A 5,236-nucleotide genomic window follows, 5' to 3' on the forward strand; every position below is an offset into this window, starting at 1 on the left:
TCAGCTTGCAATCAGATCCTTCAGTCTGCATGCTAAAGGCTAACAGTTTAAATACCACAGCAGATAGTGTTAGCATTAGCATGAGTAAGGAATAAAACTCTGCATGTCGCTCTGAATGTGCTGTTGCTATAGAAACAGTAACACATCAGAAGGAAACCTCAGATAAATGGTGGTGTGGTGTCGATGTAGTAACTTAAGCCCCGCCCCCTGCAGGATTCCCCCCAGCCTACGGGACATGGTGTACTGTACGGGCGTGTCTCTGATGGACGAGGACGTGTGGGAGTTCATGTGGATGAAGTTTTGCTCCTCCACCGCCATCTCAGAGAAGAAGGTCCTGCTGGAGGCCCTGACCTGCAGCGACAACACCTTCCTACTCCACAGGTTCTTATCTCTATTCTCACGCCTCATCACCACCTCGCGTCTTTTTCCCCGACTTCAGATTTCACACACAGAATGTTAATAAAAGACAAAAACAGCTCAGATCAGGATTAGCGAGAAGCTACACGGAATATTAACAAGCGTCTTTTCTAGTCTTCAGAGCGTTAGCGAGTTTCTTTCACCAAAAACAAATCTGCAGTGTAAATGAAGGAGAAACGATTCCTACGAGTGTAACATTAATAATCTGACTGCATCACACGTCTATAAACGGAAGAGATGAGCGAGAGCAGCGTTAGCAATTAGCATAAGCCTTAAAGCTAATAAACAGAGGATAGATGCAGAAGCAGCTGCACTGTGATGGCACCTTGTTCTGAGCGTCACACAGCTAGAAGGACAGCTGGAAGAAATGTATTGTGTACAGGTTAATGAAAGAGAATAGTGTGTGTGTGTGTGTGTGTGTGTGTGTGTGTGTGTGTGTGTGTGTGAGCAGCTCCAGCTAGAACGTGTCACAGGAAGGAGAAGAACAGCTGAACAGCTGAAAGACTCATTTGAACAGAGTTAGTGTTGTTAGCGTCACGTTCCATCAGAGCGAGTGTGTGAACAAACCCCTGAATTCTAGCGAGTGTAAAATCGGCTGCTTGTTTTCTCCAGACTGCTGAACGCGTCTCTAAACTCGGACCTGGTGCCCGATCAAGACGTGATCGACGTCATCATCCACGTCGGACGAAACCCACACGCACGTCACTTAGCCTGGAGATATTTCAGGGAGAAGTGGAACGAGCTGAACTCCAGGTGTGTGTGTGTGTGTGTGTGTGTGTGTGTATATTGTGACTGACTCTCCTCCTGTGCAGGTTCGGTGAGGCTTTGTTTCTAAACTCCAAGTTAATCAGTGGAGTGACAGAGTTCCTCAACACACAGCGAGAACTGGATGAGGTGAGGATGGAACTCACACACACACACACACACACACACACACACACACACACACACGAGAGGACGTCTGGATATGGCTCACATGCACAAACACTACACACACAGAAACACACACTCACACACTCACACAGACACACGCACGAGCGGATGTCTGGATATGGCTCACACACACACACACACGCACGAGCAGATGTCTGGATATGGCTCACATACACAAACACACACGCACACACCAACACACACTCACACACACACTAATACACAAAAACACGCACACACAAACACATACACACACACACTCACAAGCACACAAACACACATACATACGGATACACACACGTGCACACACATAACTACACTCATACACACACAAACACACCTCCCACACAAACACACACCGACAGACACAGCAAACTGAGTCTGCGTTCTCCCGAGCGCTGGAGGTGGTGCAGGCCAACGTGAAATGGCACAAGCTTTACAGTGAGAGCTTCTTCCAGTGGCTGAGAAAATCCAGTGATGGTTAAAGATCCAGCTGCTGCTGACGTGTTCGTGTGGAGCCTCATCACACGTTTACTGCACGTTAACCAGGAGACGTGAGAAGAGCACGAGAGCAGACGCGATTATACACCCGGATCATCTGGAAACACGGCTCCAGGAGGACGAGGAGGATGAGGAGGAAGTGGACACAAGTGTGTGTGTGTGACTGCAAGTGCTATACGAATCACTGATCAGTGTTGCATGATGCTCTTATCTAGATTGACACAGATCAAAAACCTAAAACTGAATGTGTGTGTGTGTGTGTGTGTAAGTTAGTAGGCATTTGTGGTTGTGTTGTTTGAAGAATAAGATTCTTATTTTTATAATAAAGCTACAGTCTGTAACATAGTAGTTGAGTTGTATTTTTCTGGGGATTATCTCTTTATATAAGACACACTCACACACAAACACACTCACACACAACCATGATATCTACAGTACACTGGAGCAGCCAGTGCAGTCCTCTATTTTATGAATAAATAAATGAAGTTTAATGATTTGCAGTTTGTTGTTATGAGACGAATAAGCACTCACGAGAGGAGACGAATTCGCTATGGGTGTGTAACAGGGTGTGTAACAATGTAGCAGGGTCTAACAGGGTGTGTAACAATGTAGCAGGGTGTAACAGTGTGTGTAAGAGGGTGTGTAACAATGTAGCAGGGTGTAACAGTGTGTGTAAGAGGGTGTGTAACAATGTAGCAGGGTGTAACAGTGTGTGTAAGAGGGTGTGTAACAATGTAGCAGGGTGTAACTGTGTGTAACAGTGTGTGTAACAGTGTGTAAAAAAGTGTGTAACAATGTAGCAGGGTGTAACAGGGTGTGTAACAGGGTGTGTAACAATGTAGCAGGGTGTAACAGGGTGTGTAACAATGTAGCAGGGTGTAACAGGGTGTGTAACAGTGTAGCAGGGTGTGTAACAGTGTAGCAGGGTGTGTAACAGTGTGTGTAACAGTGTAGCAGTGTATGTAACACAGTGTGTAACAGGGTGTGTAGCAGGTTGTAACAGAGTGTGTAACAGTGTAGCAGGGTGTATAATGTAATGTAAATGTGTAACAGGGTGTGTAACACTGTGTGTAATAGTGTAGAAGGGTGTGTAACACTGTGTGTAACACTGTGTAATAGTGTAGAAGGGTGTGTAACACTGTGTGTAATAGTGTAGAAGGGTGTGTAACACTGTGTGTAACACTGTGTGTAACACTGTGTGTAATAGTGTAGAAGGGTGTGTAACACTGTGTGTAACACTGTGTGTAACACTGTGTAATAGTGTAGAAGGGTGTGTAACACTGTGTGTAATAGTGTAGAAGGGTGTGTAACACTGTGTGTAACACTGTGTGTAACACTGTGTGTAATAGTGTAGAAGGGTGTGTAACACTGTGTGTAACACTGTGTGTAACACTGTGTGTAATAGTGTAGAAGGGTGTGTAACACTGTGTGTAACACTGTGTAATAGTGTAGAAGGGTGTGTAACACTGTGTGTAATAGTGTAGAAGGGTGTGTAACACTGTGTGTAACACTGTGTGTAACAGTGTAGAAGGGTGTGTAACACTGTGTGTAACACTGTGTGTAACACTGTGTGTAATAGTGTAGAAGGGTGTGTAACACTGTGTGTAACACTGTGTGTAACACTGTGTGTAATAGTGTAGAAGGGTGTATAACACTGTGTGTAACACTGTGTAATAGTGTAGAAGGGTGTGTAACAATTGTGTAATAGCGTAGCAGGGTGTGAAACAGTGTATCCATGTGTGTAACAGTGTAGCAGGATGTGTAACAGTGTCTCCTTTGAATCACATGTTGATTATTTTCCTATACCTGCACCACACACACACACACACACACAAACACACACACTATTCCTTACATCCTTCATTACTTTATGGATCTGACTGTATCTCACGCCACACAGATTAAACACTAAAGTAGAAATTGAAATGATTAAACATTCGCAGTGTGACGTTCTCCCTCTCAGCCAGCTCCATCTTTACTCCCCAACACATGAAGGATGTGTAATCAATACCCGCCTAGTAAACACTTGACCTATTATTGTTCAGTGAATTTGAAAGCAAGTTGTGGTTAACGGTGTGTATAAAGTGTGTGCGTTGGTGGCATGCACCCTGAAGAAACCATTTTCTGCTGGGTAAAGCTGGCGGATTTTCTCTTTCATCAGCAGGTCTGAAGGAAACGGCGAGTGAAAGCAGCTGGGGATGTGCCACGCTTTAATCCTCACACTCCGAATGGAAGTGTGCTCTTTTCTATTTGCCTGAGCGCTGAAACCCTGCGTCTGCATCCTGTGTCGCTCTACAACTCCGTGAGGGATCATGAATTAAAATGGGTTTTTTTTACCTCAGCTGTGGACGCTCATATTTTATTTATTTATACCGTTTCTCCTGTGCTGAAGAGCATCATGAGCATAAACTGTGATCTCACACAGACAGCACAATGTGCACAGATAACTCACGTATTAACACTGGACTAATTAAAGGTGCACCTTTAGGTTTTTTTAATCCTCACAGGTTTGTTCGAATTCAATTCATTTCCCAAAAGATACCAAATAAATCACTGACACTCAGGGAGAAGTGTCTAATCTACAACCACACAAAAAAGTGTGTGTATCTGTGTGTGTAGATTGCTTTGGTTGTGTATATGTGTATATGTATAGTTGTGTGTGTTTGATTGTGTATCTGTCTTTATATGTGTGTATTTGTAGTTGAAGCTGTTTGTGTACTGTATGTGTGTGTATAGTTGAGTGTGTGTTTGTGTATGTGCATGTATATGTATAGTTTTGTGTGTGTCTGTGGGTGTAGTTAAGCATATCTGTGTGAATATGTGTGTATATGTATAGTTTTGTGTGTGTGTGTGGTTGATTGTGTATCTGTGTGTATATGTATAGTTGTGTGTGTGTGTGGTTGATCATGTATCTGTGTGTATATGTATAGTTGTGTGTGTGTGGTTGATTGTGTATCTGTGTGTATATGTGTGTAGTTGAAGCTGTTTGTATGTGTGTGTGTTTGTGTAGTTGAGTGTATGTGTATGTGTGTGTATAGTTGAGTGTGTGTGTATGTATAGTTTTGTGCGTGTCTGTGGGAGTAGTTGAGCATATCTGTGTGAATATGTGTGTATATGTATAGTTGTGTGTGTGTGTGTGTGTGTGTGTGTGTGTGTGTGGTTGATTGTGTATCTGTGTGTATATGTATAGTTGTGTGTGTGTGTGGTTGATTGTGTATCTGTGTGTATATGTATAGTTGTGTGTGTGTGGTTGATCGTGTATCTGTGTGTATGAGAGTATGTTTCTGTAGGTGTGTTTGTGTGGTTGAGCGTGTGTCTTTGTGTGTGTATACGTGTGTGTATGCAAAATTGATTGTGTCTGTGTGTTTGTGTGTAATTTTGCGTA

General features: G+C 43.3%; 1 pseudogene; it reads left to right on the plus strand.

Annotated features, from left to right (window-relative positions):
• Positions 1–1,995, plus strand: part of LOC132858682 (thyrotropin-releasing hormone-degrading ectoenzyme-like) — a 43,612-nt pseudogene extending 41,617 nt beyond the window's left edge.
• The last annotated feature ends 3,241 nt before the right edge of the window (positions 1,996–5,236 follow it).

This window comes from Tachysurus vachellii, chromosome 16 (genome assembly GCF_030014155.1).
Source record: "Tachysurus vachellii isolate PV-2020 chromosome 16, HZAU_Pvac_v1, whole genome shotgun sequence".
Lineage (NCBI taxonomy): Eukaryota > Metazoa > Chordata > Actinopteri > Siluriformes > Bagridae > Tachysurus > Tachysurus vachellii.